Source organism: Octopus sinensis, linkage group LG3, assembly GCF_006345805.1.
Source record: "Octopus sinensis linkage group LG3, ASM634580v1, whole genome shotgun sequence".
Taxonomy (NCBI): domain Eukaryota; kingdom Metazoa; phylum Mollusca; class Cephalopoda; order Octopoda; family Octopodidae; genus Octopus; species Octopus sinensis.
The window spans coordinates 107538918-107559167 of record NC_042999.1 but is presented as its reverse complement, the minus strand read 5'-3'; the positions used below and the strand labels follow the sequence as shown (position 1 = coordinate 107559167).

General features: G+C 36.0%; 1 long non-coding RNA gene across 1 annotated transcript; it reads right to left on the bottom strand.

The window, feature by feature from the left end:
* Positions 1-12557: 12557 nt before the first annotated feature.
* LOC118762779 lies at positions 12558-19667 on the bottom strand. Its single transcript, XR_004998528.1, has 3 exons — positions 19656-19667; positions 17796-17800; positions 12558-12634 (listed from the first exon to the last, which is right to left on the bottom strand). It is a non-coding gene; the product is annotated as an uncharacterized LOC118762779 (long non-coding RNA).
* Between the last annotated feature and the right edge of the window lie 583 nt (positions 19668-20250).

The window sequence follows — 20250 nt, the reverse complement described above, 5'->3', positions numbered from 1 at the left end:
TCTTGACAGAATAGGGGTGCAATACTGAGTGGGGTGGCTTTGTAATTAATGTTGAGATGCTAAAGTATAATAGAAGGATTGAAACAGGAGTATTACTGTAGAGGATATTACTGTATTCTTTACAGATTAGGATAAAGGAACACAATAGGTGCATGGCTAGCTAAGTGCCATTGAGTCGATAATGGCATGACAGATGATTGGAGATAGGGAATGAGTTAAATATGGAAAATATCGGTTTTGGGGAGAAGTGAAGGATCTGTATTATAATTTTTATTTAATATCCAGCTGTATGGACTAGAAGTTTTCAAAGAATCTTGCGATCTGCAAGGTTGTGCTGAACATTGGTGTTAGCCTTGGCATGATTTCTACAGTGGGAAGCCCTTCCTAATATCAACCAAGGGCTGTGTAGAATGGGTAGGAAAGCTTCTCGTCCATGGTATGTAAAGTCCGATAGTTGTTCATATTTTATTACAGATGGATAGTGTGGAGACATTAATTCCATGTGCTGTTGATTCAAAGGGTATATATATATATATATATATATATATATATATATATGATGATGATGATATATATATATATATATATATATATTTAGTGAGGGAAGAAATGGAGCTGAACGAAGATCTTACAAAATTCCTTTTTATTATTTTCTATATATGTTTCAAAGGCTGCAAAGTCCCTAATTCGGATTGAATGAGGAGACCATTTTGCAGCTTTCTTTTCAGGAAAATCCAGGAACTTAAATCTCCAACAAAATGCGCAGCAAGCTTTTCGACAAATGCTCTCTAGGAGCCCATGGTATGAATGGCACAAAACTGTCTCTCAAAATGCGTTGACGTCAGGCTGGGTGAAAGCCAACGAAAAAGTCCGTTGAGATAATTCAAGGTCAAAATCCGGTTAACATAGGGGAGGGGAAGAATTACAGAAAACCAAAGAGTGTGAATATATTCTGTATGACTAGTGTTAATATTCGAATTGTTTTAAGAATGAGGGCTATCATGTTTGGGTGTGAGAAATTGCCTACATGTATGTGTGTGTGTGCCTATGTATGTGTGGCAGTATGTTTAGGAAGCTGCTAGGGAGAAATATATAGCAGCTATTAATGGTCAAGCAACTGAAGAAAAACCTGTGTCTGTGTGTTCGTCTGTGACCAGTTTATAGATAGATGGCTTGTCAACAATGGGAGTATACATCCCTGATAGTATTTCTAAATAAGTAGCAGTTCATATGGTAAAAGGGGAGTAATTTCCCCTTACAAATTTAATTCAAAATTTTTTACAAAATTTTTTTTTCTTTTCTTAGGACATCAAGGGGTTAATTATCTTAGACTTCATTGGTATGCAAGAAATGTGTGCCGCCTCCAGTGCGGACATCTAAAAGAATTTTGCAAAATCGAGTTAACAAGCTGCCCTCGGGCGAATAAAATGTGAAAAAGTTCCGAGTTGCAAAGATTACAGATTCTTTTGCCTCTATCAAACGGTTCAGACACCGATAAAATCGACCATTCCAGTCTAAAGGTTGAATTCGCGTTCTTCAAACGCCAGACTAATTTACTTAGCCCGGTCGTGTGTTGCTTTCCAAAATCGCGAAACGTTGTGAAGTGATTCGATATTCTGACGGCCAATTTCGATGATGAAGCCCCGATATACAAGTAGACATCTGATTCAGTATAAACTCTGCATTGGTAAATGGCGTTTCTAATCTTGGAATTACTAGATAAGAACCTTATTCTATTGGGATTGGCTTCCGATATTAATACGGCGTTCTTATTACTATGATGATTGTAAGAACTACGGCTGTCTTCGACATTGTACACCCCATTATCAATACTATTTAATGGAATATCACCTGTATACTCCCTGCCACTGAGAACGCTGTGATTGCTAATGTCCGTGATACTACTGTTGTTAAAACTAAATATATAAAACTTCAAATTTCCGCACTAAGGCACAGTTTTGAGACCCCATGGTCGTAACCTCAACCGTGATTTTTCTGTTGTGATTTTTGCTACCCAGGTATCGGTTATAATTTGAATAATCCGTAACAAGATAATTCATTTATCCATTTCAATAAATATATATATACACACCCGTAAGACAATATAGTCTAGTGTCTCCTTCTGCATTGAAAGAAAGATGAACACTTATAGACAAATGAAATATGAAAGATAATTGAAAAATTAGTGAAATTACCTTCCATCACTTATAAGAAATATTGAAATAAATAAATAGTGAAATAACTTTAACAAGTTTTAAGCATTTATAAGAAAAAGTGAAAGTTATAAAATAGTGACATATGAAATTACTTTGATTTATTCTTACTCTACGTGAACAATATTTCCTTCCTTTCTTCAAAGTCTTAATTGCCAGACTGGTAAACGGAAGTGATAAAGAGGTGAATCTAAATTTAAAGATGGAGACAGGAAGCAGGAGAGGTATTCGCTATGAATGATAGTTGCAAAGAATGAGGTGTGGGTTACGAGCAAAAATGTTGTTCAAATTGAACAATAAAAGCAACATTTTTATTGGAATATATTAAAATTCGACTTTGTAAAATTTTACAACAATTTTAGAAATTGACTCAAGATGTTTTGAGTTTTGGATGTACTGATGTATCTATCTCTCAATCACTCTCTCTCTCTCTCTATCTCTCTCTCGCTCTCTTTATCTATCTATCTATCTATCTATCTATCTATCTATCTATCTATCTATCTATCTATCTATCTATCTATCTATCTATCTATCTATCTATCTGTCTGTCTATTTATCTATCCGTCTGTCTGTCTGTCTGTCTGTCTGTCTGTCTGTCTATCTGTCTGTCTATCTGTCTGTCTGTCTGTCTGTCCGGATCTGTAACTATCTATGTGAGTGTGTGTGTATATATATATATATACATATATAATAGAAATGTGTTACAAAAAGAAATAGAAACTACACATGGAAATGTAAGGGGAAAGTAAGAAGAAAAATAAGCGAAAATGCACATTGGAAATCAAAAACAGTAAAGGCTTTTCATGAAAAGTAACGATAGATATATACAATTAGATGAACTGAGGTAGGAATAAAAGTAATAAAAGTCATTATTGTGAATTGTTAAAGAAATTCAAAAGCATACCGGTTTCGTAAAATTACTGATCACTGCTTTGAATGCTCACTGATTATTGAATGGTGTCAGGTCTACTAGTCCCTGAGTAAAAAGATTATGTGTAAGGGAGGTAAGTAGTTCTGGATTTGGTGCAATTAGAGTAGATATAGATCTGTACTGTGAATGGTGTATGGGATGTATGGGTGGTATTAATTGAAAGATTAGTAGTCTTCTGTATTAAGTTATGTGTTTATATTGAGTTGCGGAAGATATTTATTGATGAAAGTTGCCTCTTTATTCATTCTTTGTTGTACTGAGGTGTTCTGTGAGGACTGATAGAAGGGGAAAATTAGGAAATTAGGGTTAAGGTTCCTAGCGCATCTTTCTATGTGTTCACTGACCTGTATCTGTCTGTTTTGTGGGTGGCGGATTTGTTCTTTGTGGAGAGTGGTTCTTCGACAGAGTGAAGTTTCTCTTTGGCCAATATAATGATTACCACACCCTAGGCATGTAATGGCATAGATTAGATTTTCCGAAGCACAGGTGAAATTTGATTTAATCTTAAATATTTCACCTTGTCTAAAGTGGAATTCTGAACCCTCCAAAAGGTGAGGGCATGTACCACAGTAAGTTGACCACATTTTTTCACTTTTGGTTCCATTGTTAATAGATATAGTCTTGTGCTGGTTAATAAATTTTTCAATGATTTAGGTTGCATTTTGCTTTTGATAATTTTGTGTGAGACTAAAATGTTGTTCATTGTTTTATCTCCTGTGAGGATGGGTAGATTTTGGAGGATAATGTTGAAGGCATCATTGTTTCTAGGGTTATGTGCGGAGATGTATGGAAGTATTTTTAAGTCTGGTGTAGTATTTTGGTTGACATCTGTTAATTTTCGTATATCTATTTTCTTAGCTCATTTAATGCCATCACTTATTAATGATATTGGGTAATGTCTTTTGATTAGTATTGATCTGACTTTGAGGAGTCTTTGTTCATGAGTATAGGTGGCCAAAACTATGGTACAGATTCTTTTTGCTAGATTATAAGGTATATAAATTTTTATGTGTTTGGGGTGGCATGAGTTGAATAATAGGTATTGTTTAGAATCTGTGGGTTTATAGAAGATGTCTGTTTAGATGTGGTTATTGACTATTTTAATTAGAATGTCTGTGTTCCATGGTGAATTATACGTTGTGCTCCATGGTGAATTATACGTTGCTATCCATGCTGTGCTCCATGGTGAATTATACGTTGCTATCAATATTGTTAAGCATTATTTTGAAATCGAGGAGTTTGTCCATGCTGTCTTTCCAACGTATAAAGCAATCGTCCAAATACATCTTCCAGTTCTACTTTAAATAGCAATGAAATGATGTGCCATATTTTTGTAGTGATGATTGGTATATTTTAAGTCCTAGGTAACCCATTCCAAGGTTCGCAATCACTGGAGCAGCTCGGGTTCCCATTGCAATTCCACATTTTTGTCAATAGTAAACTGTATCGTACGTGAAATAGTTGTTTAGTAGGATGAATTTGAGCGCTGCAATTATGAATCTGTGGTTGATGCGTCCTGGGATCTCTTCTGGGTATTTTTCTAGCCAGAAGGTTCTATACTATAATTGTGTGGGATATTGGTGTACAAATTCACCACATCGAATGATACTAACAGTTCTTTCATTAATTGTCATCAGGAGGTAGTTAAGCATGTCTAAGTCATCCCTGATGAAGCTTTTCACATATTTTAGAAATGATTTGAGTAAGATGTTGAGGAAGTTGCTCAAATGGTGGGTTTCACAAGCAGGGCCAGCAATGATGGGTCTCAGTTTAAGGTCAGTAAGGGAAGGAATATTAATGCATAGGCTCGGAGAAACTTTGCAAGCTTTACAAATATGTAGATTTTTGTGTATTTTAGATAATCCATAGAAAAGACTAGGTCTGTATTTAAAATTGGATAAATAGTCGATTTCATTTTTAGAGAGGCTCTTTCCATGTATTTGAAGAAAGGAGGATAAGTTTTTAAGTGCCTTCTGAATTTTATTTGCATAAAGCCTCAGCTTTTTAAAAAGGAACACTTTATGAATTTTTGATGTTAGTAGTTGCACTTGAGTGGAAGTAGTACAGATAGACTTAGTTGGGGCAAGTTGAAATGACATGGTATAATTTCTTTGTGTTTGAACATCCGGCTTTGTTTCGATAAACCAAGGCACATTGTACATTTCATGTGGAGTAGCTGTTGTCTGAAACATAAAAACAACATTAATTGATGTCTGAAGCATAAAAACATAACATTAATAAAGCTATTAATGTCATTAAAAACAAACTTTAATGATAACATATTAATATGCAACAAAAATTTAGTTGCCACCTATTCTAAGTTTTCTAAAATGACTTTTTGAAATTGTCTAAAGACTTTGTTGGCACCGTGTGTGTGTGTGTGTGTGTGTGTGTGTGTGTGTGTGTGTGTGTGTGTGTGTGTGTGTGTCCGTGTATGTATGTAGGAAGGTAGGTTTTTTCCCCCCATGTTTGTAATTGATGGTGCTACAGGCACTAGACTTATGACAGCTAAAGCTGCAAAGCAATCATTGTATTATTGATACAGAAACTTGAAATCCTGTATGTGAGTCTTCATAACTGTATCATTCAGTAGATATATATATATATATATATATATATTGATAGAAATGGTAAGACAACAAAAGAATGAAAGAGACCTCGATATTATGTGAATAGAGGAATTTATCTGTAAATATAATATGTGATGATGGCCAGATAACTGAAGAGATGGCAGTGTGGGTTTCTGCCCCAACATCCAAAACTCAGAGTTTTATCATGGCTACTCAATAATTGTCACATATTATATTTACAGGTATATATATAGAGATAGATAGATAGATAGATAGATAGATAGATAGATAGATAGATAGATACATACATACATACATACATACTACATACATACATACATACATACATACATACATACATACATACACACACACACACATACATATATACATCAGACACTCATATTTGTCAATAGGATGGATGCATAAATCTTTCCATATCGGCCTCTTTTATGAGCACAGAATCAGGTTATCACCTAATTATCTAATGTGTGTGTGAAACTGATTGGCAAGATAAGCTGAAACAGATCTATGATACTGTAAAGGAAAAAAAAAATATATGTGGACAGATATAGATGTAGATATGCTTTCAGTAGCATTATACTTTTATATATAAACTATAAAAATTCAAGCTGGTAGAATTGTTAGTTTTTGAAAAAATGCTTTGTAATTTGTTCCAACTCTCTACACTCTGAATTCAAATCCTGAAGTGGGGTTAACTCTGCCTTTCATCCCCACAAATTAATTTTAATAAAATACAGTACAAGTTAAGCACTGGGAATAATGGCATCAACTAGACTCTGGCCCTCAAAACGGTTGGCCTTGTGCCTAAATTAAAAGCAGTTATATATAAAATATACATAGAGTTTATAAAGCATGTTATTATATTTCTTCCATGGTTTGGTTTCAGAAAGACTCTCTCTCATTGGTTTCTACAGAATCCTTTATTGTCATATTATTATGCTGTTATACAAATGATACACACAACATACATTCTTTTTCAACTTTCTATCATCAATTCCTTCCTTTTGTCATTCTTTCAATTTTTTTCCTGTCATATTTGAATTAAAATATTTTAAGAATGTTGTCATTGATCGTTCTCCACTTGTTACTCTTTCAGTTCAGATCTAAATCATAGCATGATTATGATTCTGTAAAACCGGATTTGATCTCTCCCTAAAATTAGTCCAAATGGGTTGTTCTGTAAGTTGACAAATATGCAAATATGCTTTTGTTTGTTGTTCTTGTGTTAGTGCCAAGAAATGACGATGTTTAGATCTTCTGAGGAAAACTGGAAACTTATTTTCTAAGAAGAATAACATTTGATGTGCCAAAGGTGTGTTTAGTACAGGTAGATTTTATTTTGAATGCTTGTTTTCATATTTTTCATTGTCTACAATGGTGGAATGAAGTATGAGAAAGTTGCAGCTCTTATGCTCTAGTAAATCAAACATTCATTTACCATTGTGAAGAAACCAAGAAGCAATTCCTATTTTGAGGATGGCAGTGTTTATTTTGAAGTAGATTTTGCAGCATTTCAAGCAAATCAAAAAGTCAGGGAGTAACTATTTCCTATTTTCCATAATATTTACAGATTAATGTTTGGTGAGCAAAAGCTGTATTTAAAATAGTTGTTATTTGGAACGCTTAATTATCATCAATATCATTATTGTCATCATTGTCATCTTTGTTATCATCATAACCAATGCTGTCGTCATTGCTGCCACCACCATCATCGTCGTCGTCATCATCATCATCATCATCATCATCACTGTCGTCATTGTTGTTGTCACCATTGTCGTCATCAACATTGTGTCGTTGTTGTTAACATCGTCATCGTTGTCATCACCATTGTCGTCGTCATCGCCATTGTCGTCGTCATCGTCATCATCATCATGATCATCATTTCGCTCTGTTATGGAGAAGCCAAGGAAGAGTCAATGATGAGACCAAGTTACTGTAGTCAGCTACTGAAGTAGATTCACTGTATTTTCCACATTTAAAAGAGCTCAAATGTGTTGAGTATTATTGCTTAAAATTAACAGTTGCTCCAATGTAAACCTTGATACTACTTTGCTGTCTATTTAGGAATGTACATTTATAAATGATGTTATATTTTCTGTAGTTGGCTTGTAGTAGACATTTATCAGTTGCAATTGGATCCATTTAGTTTAGAATTCTTTTTATTAAACGTTTCCTAGTCTAAGAGAATTTTTAAACTAAATGACTCCATTATTAATATGAAACCATATATTCCAGTAATTCCATTGTAACAATTCTACAATTATATTTAAATTATAAATCCTATGCTCTAAAGTGATACCACATGTTTAGTGTGCTCATTCATTATTCCTAACACACACACACACACACACACACACACACATCGTCAATGTATCATATATCCGCACAAGAAGTACACTCTGAAGTATAGAGCAGTAAAATATTAAAGCACTAAGTTAATGTCTGGTCACAGAGTGACCAATGGTTTTTTTCATCCACAAAAGGCTATAGCCTTGCAGACATCTCATCAGACTCTAGTCTGAACACTTCAGACTAGAGTCTGATGAGATGTCTGCGAGGCTTTAGCCTTCATCGATGTGAAACCATTGGTCACTCTATGACAAGATATTAACTTTATTACTTTAACACACACACACACACACACACACACACACACATATATGTGTGTAGCATTTAGTGAAAAATCTTTTTCATCCACATGGCTTTAATTTCCTTCCTTAACCTTAAGCTTTGCAACTTGGTAAGTTTTCTATTATAACCTTAGGATGATCAGTAAGCTGATGGAAACTGTATGGATGCCCATCATACATACATACACACACACACACATATATATATAAAATATAAATAATATATAAATATATGCATATATACATACATATATGTACATACCTACATCTATATGTATATATACATGCATATATGGGTACAGGATATCAAAAAAACATTGAACACAATGAGAAACGAAAACATAAAAACAAAAACATGGAAACAAACTTTTTTTCAAACATCGAACAAACAGAGTACAAGACATACAACACAAGGAATATTCCCCTTCTTCAGTTGTCACTGTTTCATCTACTCCACATTTCGAAGGTAAGGACAAGATGCAACTTCATTGAAACAGTCCTTCTCGCAAAGCAAATTTAAATAAAATTTGGGATTTTTTGCGGAGGGGTAAAAGTGGTAATGAGAACAGGACAGTAAAAACAAAACAAGACAGTAAAACCAATAAAAGTAAAAACAGTAAAAGACTGAACAAAGAGAATATAACAGTAAAAACAAACGATGAGGGTTGTTAAGCCAAGATGATTGAAAAATTATTTTGAACGCTATGTATATATATATATATAATGTATGTGTGTGTCTGTGTGTGTGTATGTATGTACGTATCTGTGTTTTTGTATATGTTGGAGTCACTGAGTATGTGTTTGTGTGTACATTTGTGAGCATTTTCACTTCTTTTCATTGTCACTGTGTGGAAGCTATGACAGTGTTCCTGACTTTTGTACATAATATGCCTCATTGCTCAATGGTTTCATTGTGTGCAAAGACCAGTGGAACAGAAATAACTTACTTAAAATAACAAATAGATGTTGGTGACAGGTGTATCCAACCTCAATAACACTCGTGCAACCTATGCCAGTATGAGAAAGGCTGATATAAAAGCAATGGCGACGACAAGGATAATGATATGTGCTCTGATATCTTGAATTGTAATTTTATCATTGAGATGATTAAGCCAGGCAGAATAATGTCTGCTACTTAATTTCTTCAATTATAGTGGAAACCAAGTTGAATTAACTTAGCCCTTATTGTTTTGGAGATAAGGTTGGAACATTATAACTTGCAGGTACTCTTTCATAGAATATAAGTCTTTTGTGTCTAGTCCAAACATAATTACGTTAGAAGCTTGAGGAGTTATAAAAGCTTGGATATGAATTTCACTCTGCTTGGCTTGGTAGTTTTTCATTTACAATTAACTAAAAACGGTGCTGGCAATTTGTTTTTCAAATCCATTCAACCAAGTAGAACATGGGAAAAGGGGGAAAATTAGGGAATTAGCGGTGGTGGTGGTGGTGGTGTGATGATGATATGATGATGTCACTGTTGTTTGGCTCCAAGTTGACTCTGATTGAACAGCTGTATGGTGGAAAGCATTCCATATATAGCTATCCCGTCATTTTAGGCATAACCAAGACCACAATACTCAATTTTCCTTTCCTTTCCTTCTTCTTCTTCTTCTTCTTCTTCTTCTTCTTCTTCTTCTTCTTCTTCTTCTTCTTCTTCTTCTTCTTCTTCTTCTTCTTCTTCTTCTTCTTCTTCATTATCATCATTTATTTTTATGAATTAAAGAGAAATTTGGCTGTTGTTTCTTGTAGGTTGAACAACTACATAGAGGCTGGCTTTGTTGGTTTGTGATAGTGACAACAATGGCAACTGCAATGGTTATGGTAGAGGTAGTGGTCACGATGACATGACATGACAATTATAGAAATAGTGAACTAGATAATAAATAAAATGGATGGCACTGCTGCTGATGATGATGATAGCAACAACAATGATAATGTTGATAATGATGGCAATGATGATGATGACGGTATTGGTGGTGGAGGTAGGGCTGATGGTGCCGAAGTCCAATAAGACTTCACATTTTATATTTTGTTTTTATTGTTAAATATCAAATTAAATTTCGCCTTGAAATTTACCTGCGAGAATCTTGAGGTAACCATAGTGCAAGGAGATCTTAGATCTTAAAATACTTTCACACTTGAAAATCTAAAACTAACTGATCCTAATCTAGTAATATGATAAATGCACTTTTACTTTGTTAATCTTTGCCCTTAGAAAAAATATATAACATGAAAATATTCTTCTCTATTCTGTTCCTGGAAAAAAACAAAAAAAAACAAAACATCAAAACCAAAAAACAAGGAAATAAAAATTCCAACCAACTGCAAGATCTTACTTGTGGCATGAGGCATATATCAGATAAAAGCTAACTTGCCTGAAATGAAACTGCATTTTCATAGAATTTCCAATTTTCTTCAATGCTATTTAGTTGATGTTGTTGCTAAAGCTGAAGTAGTAGTTGTTGTTCTAGCTATAGTAGTAGTAGCAGTGGTGGTAGTAGTAGTAGTAGTAGTAGTAGTCCTGTTTTTTTTTTAAGTCTAAAGAAACAACATAACAACAGTAGGTCTAAATTTCACTGCCATTAGCTATCAACAGAAGTTGGTTAATGAAGCAGTCCTTGTCATTTAAATACAAAACTTTATTGATCAACTGAAAATATATATATATATATTTTTTTAACTAATGTCACCCAGAGAGAGATTTATTTGTTATGCTTATAGTTTTGTTGTTTTTAATCTCCATACATATTTTCACTATTTCATGTAGTTATTATAATCATAGACAGCAACCTAATGTGTATCATGTTCTCAATTCAAATATTCACTTAGTTCAGGGGAATATTTAATGATATTTCTTCACATTTAATCAAACATTATGTACATCTGTGTCTTGATATATCAAATAATTGTTATCTATCTTTTTTTTCTTACTATTATACATAAACATGCCTACACCCATACATATGCAGCTCATCATATATTTGTATGTATATAATATATATGTAAATGTGTAAATATCTATATCGCAATATCTATACAAAGTTATGTATATCTGCCATGGAGTAAATGTGTATGCATAAATGCATTATTCATTGGGTCTCTCTCTCCTTCTCACTTGTTACTCTGTACTATTTTCCCTTGTATCTTATTCTCTATTTCACACTCTTCATACCCCTCTCTATTCACCCTTCTTCTTCTCTTTCTCCACATTATTTTTTCATATCAGATGATGACTCTATAATAGAACAGCTTTTTACTCAGTTATTTTCTCCATCAACTCAACTAGGAAACCAGGTACTCAGAGGACTGATATCACTAGTTCCTCTAGAATCCATATTTTTTTATCTATTCCATTAGGAACTTTCATTTTAGAAATTTACATTTTTATATGGACAGGCATGGCTGTTTGATTAAAAAGTTTGCTTTGCAATAATGGAGGTTCTGGTTTCAATCTCACAGCTTTGTACCTTACACTAGGGTCTTATATCTGTAGACTTTGTGAGTAGAATGTGTTAAACAGAAGCTATGCACAAGCCTATTGTGTGTGTGTGTGTCTGTGTGTGTATCTATCTCTCTCTCTGACTGTCTGTTGGCCCATCTCACCAGCTGTCCATATATCCATATGTATGCATGTCTGTCTATCAGTCTGTCTGTCTGTTTGCCTGTCTGTCTGCCTTCTGTCTGTTTGTCTATCTATCTATCTATCTATCTATCTATCTATCTATCTATCTATCTATCTATCTATCTATCTATCTATCTATCTATCAGTCTGTCTGTCTGTCTGTCTGTCTGCCTACCTACCTGCCTGCCTACCTACCTGCCTGCTTGTTTGTCTGTCTGCCCACCTCTCTCTTTGTCTTTGTATCAAAAAGTTCCTAGACAGGTTTTGTAGCATGCCAACAGATGGCAGCACATGGGTGCATGTGCAGTGACCTTCATGTAGCAGTGTGCTGAGTGACATTGCCATGCTTACTTTGAAAGTTGTAAAATTTGTATTTTGTGATCATGTGTCTGCTGTAGTCTGTGATTTTTGTTATGGACAGGATGCTGGAATAAAGAACCAACATGAAATTTTGCATTAAACTTGGGAAGTCTGCTACAAAGACATTGAGCATACTTCGACAAGCGTATGGCAATAAGGCAATGAGTTGAATGCAAAGTTTTGAGTGGCATGGGTGCTTTAAAAGGCATGACAGAGCTGCAACTCAATCAAGAGCATACTCATCATTTGTTACTACATCTGTGGTATTGTGTATTGAGAATCTGTTCCCTCAAGACCAGGCCATTATTTGAGAGTTCTACTACAATGTTTAGAAGTATTTGAGGAAGTACATTCGGCGAAAGTGACCAGATCTGTGGAGCACAAAGAACTGGATTCTTTATGACAACAATACACCCTGTCACTGAGTTCTCCTCACTCTTGAGTTTCTCACCAAAAACAATATAGTATCACTTTCATACCCATCCTATTCACTAGATTTAGCACCTGCAGACTTCCATCTCTTCCTTGAAATGAAGATGCAGCTCAAAGGTCGCTGTTTTTACACCGTTGTCAAGATCCAGAGTGAATTGCAGAAGGTCTTCGACTTACTTATGGAAAATGAACTCCCAGGCTTGATTCCAAAAGTGGTAGGAACACTGGTACCAGTGTATTGCCACACAATGTGACTATTTTGAAGGAGATGAATTTAAATCATAGGTAAATATTTATTTTTTATTAAACATAAACTAGTCCATCCATCCATCCATCCATCCATCCATCTATCTATCTATCTATCTATCTATCTATCTATCTATCTATCTATCTATCTATCTATCTATCTATATATCTTTCTATCTATCTATCCATCCATTCGCCCACCCACCCACCCACCCACCCACCCATCCATCCATCCATCCATCCACCTACCTACCTACCTACCTACCTACCTACCTACCTAACTACCTATCTGCCTATCTATCTATCTATCTATCTATCTATCTATCTATCTATCTATCTATCTATCTATCTATCTATCTATCTATCTAGCTATCTATAGATACATAGACAGATAGATATGAAATGGTGGAAAACAAGGATTATCTAAATCCAGATGGATACCTCTTTAAGCACTCTGGGAAAAAAGAACCCGGGCAACTAAATTGTCTAGTATACATACATACGTATATATATATATATATATATATATCTGCAAGGAAACGGGTAAGGGACAGCAATCAATGTACACTAGCAAACTGTCCCATCTGTGACACAGACTTATGCCAATGGGTAAATGTTGTGTATAGAATACAACGTAACAAGTGCAACAAGTTCTATGTGGATAGCACACATTCGCATCAAAGAACATCTGAATACAAGAGCCTTCTCCTTCAAAAGACATCTAGACAGCTGCCAGAATACTGACAAAAGAATAACTGTTACAATTGAGGCCAATGAAAGAAATTTGGGTAATTTAAGAATTAAGGGAGCGATTCTCATAGACAGACTAGGGCCCCAAATCAACAACAGACAGGAGCTTGGCAGTCAATATATTCTTTAGCTACATCTGGATGTGTGTAAGATTTTTTTTTTTATGACATGCTCATGTATTATTTATAAAAAAAAAGGGGAAGAGAAAAGGAACAAAAAAAGGGAAGGAGAAAGGGAAAACAAAGGAAACTGCATGTATAATACATAATTTAGAAGCAGCGCTATAGATGTGCTAGCACACATGAGCCTGAGACATGACTGCCTTGATGCACTTCTCACAAGGACTTCTGGAAGGCGCGTCATGAGACACTTTGGGGGAAAGAAAAATAAAAAAAAGAGGTGGGGAAAAGAAAAAGCAATTGGAAAATTGATTGTAGCAGTGACTCGATCAACCCCTAGGGATATCTGAAGAAGAAATTTTATATTCTGAAATATTATATCAGACTATGGATGATTAAATTATAACAGTTATTATAGTCCATTGTTGTTATTACAGTGCATTGCTGTGCCATTCAAAACTCATTAATTACTATTTATTATATATGCAGGAGTGGCTGTGTGGTAAGTAGCTTGCTTACCAACCACATGGTTCCGGGTTCAGTACCACTGTGTGGCATCTTGGGCAAGTGTCTTTTGCTATAGCCCCGGGCCAACCAATGCCTTGTGAGTGGATTTGGTAGATGGAAACTGAAAGAAGCCTGTCGTATATATGTATATATATATATATATATATAACGGGAAGCTTTATGAAAATAAACAAAAGACGAAGGCAGGTGGAAAACAAACGAACAATTGTATTAGTATGGCGCTCAGGAAATATAAATAAAACAAGTCTTTAACGTTTCGAGCCTACGCTCTTCAACAGAAAGATACACAGAGAGAGAAAAACACAGAAAGAAGGAGAGAAAAAAAATGCGTGCAGTAGCTAACGAATCAACATGGCGATCTGATTTCGGCCAGAGGTCAAAGATCAAACATGAGACGCGAGAGCGAAATAAGGGGAGATAATAGGGTTGATAAAAGGGTTGAGGGACCAGCTAAAAGTGCGTGGGAGGGGTCTGGATGTGTGTATGTATAGGGTTGGTGTATGTATTAGTATGTATAAGGGTGTGTGTGTGTGTGTGTATGAGAGAGTATTAGTGCGTAAGATTGGTCTGGACGTGCGTATGTATGGGGTTGGTGTATGTATTAGTATGTATTAGTATGTATTAGTACGTATTGGTATGTATAGGTGTGTGTGTGTGTGTGTGAGAGAGTATAAGTGCGTATGCGGGGTCTGGACGTGTGTATGTATAGGGTTGGTGTAAGTATTAGTATGTACTAGTATGTATTAGTACGTATTAGTATGTATTAGTTGGTGTGTGTATTAGTATGGCACATCATATGTGATGTGATGTGTAAAGTCATGTGGTGTAGTGAGGAGAAGAGGGGAGGGGGAGAAGAGGGGAGGGGGAGAAGAGGGGGAGAGAAGGGGAGGGGAAGAAGAGGGGGAGGAGAAGGGGGGAGAGGAGAGGATGGGGAGAAGGAAGGGGATGAGGGGGATGAAGGAGGAAAGAGGGAGAGGGGGAGAGAGAAGGGGAGAGAGGGAGTGAGGGAGCAGAGGGAAGGGGAAGAGGGAGGGAGAAAGAGGAAGAAGGGAAGGGGAGTAGGGGTGAAAGGATGAAGGACTGAAGAAGTAGGGGTCGGGGGGAGAAAGGATAGGTGAGGAGGGGGGTGAGGTTAGATGAGGAGGGGGGGAGAGTTGAGACCAAATGGCGTATAAGAGCGAAGAGAGAAGATTAATTCCTGTTCACGGCGCAAACGGAAATCCGGATGGCCTCTGTGTAAGGACAAACCGAACACAGATAGGTGTTGCAAGGAGTGACCGGTGGAGCGTAAATGGCGTGAGACCGGTGTATATATATATATATATATATATATGCATATATATATATATGTATGTGTGTGCATATGTTTGTGTGTCTGTGTTTGTCCCCCTAGTATTGCTTGACAACCGATGCTGGTGTATTTATGTCCCTGTCACTTAGCAGTTTGGCAAAAGAGACCGATAGAATAAGTACTGGGCTTACAAAGAATAAGTCCCGGGGTCGATCTGCTCGACTAAAGGCGATGCTCCAGCATGGCCGCAGTCAAATGACTGAAACAGTAAAAGAGAAAAAAAAGAAAAGAGAGATATATATGGTTCAAATTTACAGAAAATAAAAAATGAAGACAGGTGAGGGAACAACAAGCACGTGTATTAGTTTGATGCTCAAGAAGAGTAGAAAAGTCTTTGATGTTTTCAAAAATAGAAATAATACATTTCTAAACATAAGGACACAGGAAATGTGTTAAGGCTGACAGGAAGCAGTGCTGCTTCCTAGGGCTAAATAGCTGTTGTATTATTTCCTTCATGGGACTGTCACATAAAGTTGACAGCATACAACTACTTTATATAATTTATATATATATATATATATATATTATATATATATATATGCATATATATATATATGTATGTGTGTGCATATGTTTGTGTGTCTGTGTTTGTCCCCCTAGTATTGCTTGACAACCGATGCTGGTGTATTTATGTCCCTGTCACTTAGCAGTTTGGCAAAAGAGACCGATAGAATAAGTACTGGGCTTACAAAGAATAAGTCCCGGGGTCGATCTGCTCGACTAAAGGCGATGCTCCAGCATGGCCGCAGTCAAATGACTGAAACAAGTAAAAGAGAAAAAAAAGAAAAGAGAGATATATATGGTTCAAATTTACAGAAAATAAAAAATGAAGACAGGTGAGGGAACAACAAGCACGTGTATTAGTTTGATGCTCAAGAAGAGTAGAAAAGTCTTTGATGTTTTCAAAAATAGAAATAATACATTTCTAAACATAAGGACACAGGAAATGTGTTAAGGCTGACAGGAAGCAGTGCTGCTTCCTAGGGCTAAATAGCTGTTGTATTATTTCCTTCATGGGACTGTCACATAAAGTTGACAGCATACAACTACTTTATATAATTTATATATATATATATAATATATATATATATTATATATATATATATGCATATATATATATATGTATGTGTGTGCATATGTTTGTGTGTCTGTGTTTGTCCCCCTAGTATTGCTTGACAACCGATGCTGGTGTATTTATGTCCCTGTCACTTAGCAGTTTGGCAAAAGAGACCGATAGAATAAGTACTGGGCTTACAAAGAATAAGTCCCGGGGTCGATCTGCTCGACTAAAGGCGATGCTCCAGCATGGCCGCAGTCAAATGACTGAAACAAGTAAAAGAGAAAAAAAAGAAAAGAGAGATATATATGGTTCAAATTTACAGAAAATAAAAAATGAAGACAGGTGAGGGAACAACAAGCACGTGTATTAGTTTGATGCTCAAGAAGAGTAGAAAAGTCTTTGATGTTTTCAAAAATAGAAATAATACATTTCTAAACATAAGGACACAGGAAATGTGTTAAGGCTGACAGGAAGCAGTGCTGCTTCCTAGGGCTAAATAGCTGTTGTATTATTTCCTTCATGGGACTGTCACATAAAGTTGACAGCATACAACTACTTTATATAATTTATATATATATATATATATATATATATATATATATATATTTGTATATATAAAGCTGAAGTTGTCTGTGTATGGCAGGTTTGGTAGCCTTCAACTCACACTATCTCCTCCGAGACCCTGCAACGCAAGTTGACCAAAATTGAGAGTATGATAGAAGAAGGCTTGCTCTTCCTTCTGTAGAAGAAAAAATTCAAATCAGACCATGTTAACACCAAAAATTATTTACATCAAAAAGGTGCTTTTTTTCTATGAAAATCCCTATTTTTTACGATTTTATGACTACTGTGATGCCATTTGAGTGTGATTGTTGTCAGTGCTGCCAGACTGGCTCCCATGCAGGTGGTATGTAAAAAATACCTTTTGAGTGTGGTCGTTGCCAGTACCGCCTGACTGGCCCTCATGCCAGTGGTACGTAAAAGCACCCACTACACTCTCAGAGGGGTTGGCATTAGGAAGGGCATCCAGCTGTAGAAACTTTGCCAGATCAGATTGGAGCCTGGTAAAGCCTCCTGGCTCGCCAGTCCTCAGTCAAACCATCCAACCCATGCCAGCATGGAAAGTGGACGTTAAACAACGACGATAATGATGGTGATATATAAAAATTCCAGGACTAGTTATGTTTTAACATCATCTTTGAAACAGTCACCTTGTGCAGCAATACACCAGTACCAGCATTCCTGCCACTTTTGGAATCCAGCCTTGAAGTTGTTTGCTGTAAGCAAGTTGAGGACCTTTTACAATTCACTCTGGATCTCGACAATGGTGTTAAAACAGTTACCTTTGAACTGCATTTTCATCTTTGGGAAGGGATGGAAGTCAGCTGGTGCTAAATCTGGTGAATAGGATGGGTGTGGAAATGATACCATGTTGTTTTTTGTGAGAACCTCAAGAGTGAAGAATCCATTTCTTCATGCTCCACAGATCTGGTCACTTTCACTGAATGTTCTTCCTCAAATGCTTCGAAACGTTGCAGTAGAACTCTCAATTTATGGTCTGGTCTTAGGGGTCAAATTTTTCGATATGTGATACCACATTTCTAGGGGTGACTTTGTGGTATGTCTTCCAGATCCCTCATTGTCTTCTAGGTACATTCTTCCACTTTTGAAGTGCTCACGCCACTCAAAGCATTGTGTATGACCCATTGCCTCATCACCATAAGATTGCCAAAATATGCTAAATGTCCCTGTAGCAGACTTACCAAAGCCATGTGAGTGGCTGGGAACCAGTATTGCAGTAATATTATATCTGTTGTTGATGACTTTTCGACCAACTGGATGGAAGCTTCTTCATCAACGGTGCAGGAGTGACTGTGTGGTAAGTAGCTTGCTTACCAACCACATGGTTCCGGGTTCAGTCCCACTGTGTGGCACCTTGGGCAAGTGTCTTCTACTATAGCCTCGGACCAACCAAAGCCTTGTGAGTGGATTTGGTTGATGGAAACTGAAAAGAAGCCCGTTGTATGAATATATATATATATATATATATATATATAGGTATGTATGTATATGTTTGTGTGTCTGTGTTTGTCCACCAACATCGCTTGACAACCAATGCTGGTGTGTTTACCTCCCCATCACTTAGTGGTTCAGCAGAGAAACCGATAAAATAAGTACTAGGCTTACAAAGAATAAGTCCCGGGGTCGATTTGCTCGACTGAAGGTGGTGCTCTAACATGGCCACAGTCAAATGACTGAAACAAATAAAAGAATAAAAGAAAAGAATGGGATCAAAATACTGCAACACCAAAGGGGACTATGTTGAAAACTAAAGCTCATTTGGTCACATTCTATGAGAGTATCTTAGCCAACCTATGAACTTTTCAGCTGATCCTCATATCTGTTTGTGTTTGTGTTTTTACATACTCTCTTACTCTTTTACTTGTTTCAGTCATTTGACTGCAGCCGTGCTGAAGCACCGCCTTTAGTTGAGAAAATCGACCCCAGGACTTATTCTTTGTGAGCCTAGTACTTATTCTATCAGTCTTTTTTGCCAAATCGCTAAGATATGGGGATGTAAACACACCAGCATTGGTTGTCAAGCGATGCTAGGGGGACAAACACAGACACAGAAACACACACACACATATATATACATATACATATATATGACAGGCTTCTTTCAGTTTCCGTCTACCAGATCCACTCACAAGGCTTTAGTCGGCCTGAGGCTATAGTAGAAGACACTTGCCCAAGGTGCTACGCAGTAGGACTGAACCTGGAACCATGTGGTTAGTAAGCAAGCTACTTACCACACAGCCACTCCTACTGTGTCAAACATGTTTAACCATTTGACACAGCACCAGTGGTTAAAAACAAGCAAGTTTCACAAAAGTTTGCTTAGCTCCTCAATAAAAATATAGATTGATAAAACAAGTACTAAATGGAAATAAATACTGAGGTTAATAAAAACCAACTAAAACTACTGAGGGCAGTGCTCCAGTATGGCTGCATTCCAATGACTAAAACTAGTAAAAGAATTTTAAAAAAATAATCCATTTGAATTACATGACCATATCGACACAATGTTTTCTAATTATTTTTTTAAAAATATTATCTTGTTTACATCATCTAATACCTTTGGTGTCTGTTTACTTTCTCAATTCACTTACGCTTAATCTTTCTTGTAAGTTAGTTGTATATTCAACACACACTACATTCAACTTGTTTTTACCCAGTCACTATAAATCTTATAAACTGACGTTTTCACTACCACACAACGTTGTGTATCTTAGACAAATATCATAGTCTTCTTTTTTTTTTCTATAGAAATAAATTCCTTTGATGCCAACAGATGTGGCAGTTCTAAACATAATTTTTATTTTTCTTAGATCTTAGCCACTTTGCAAT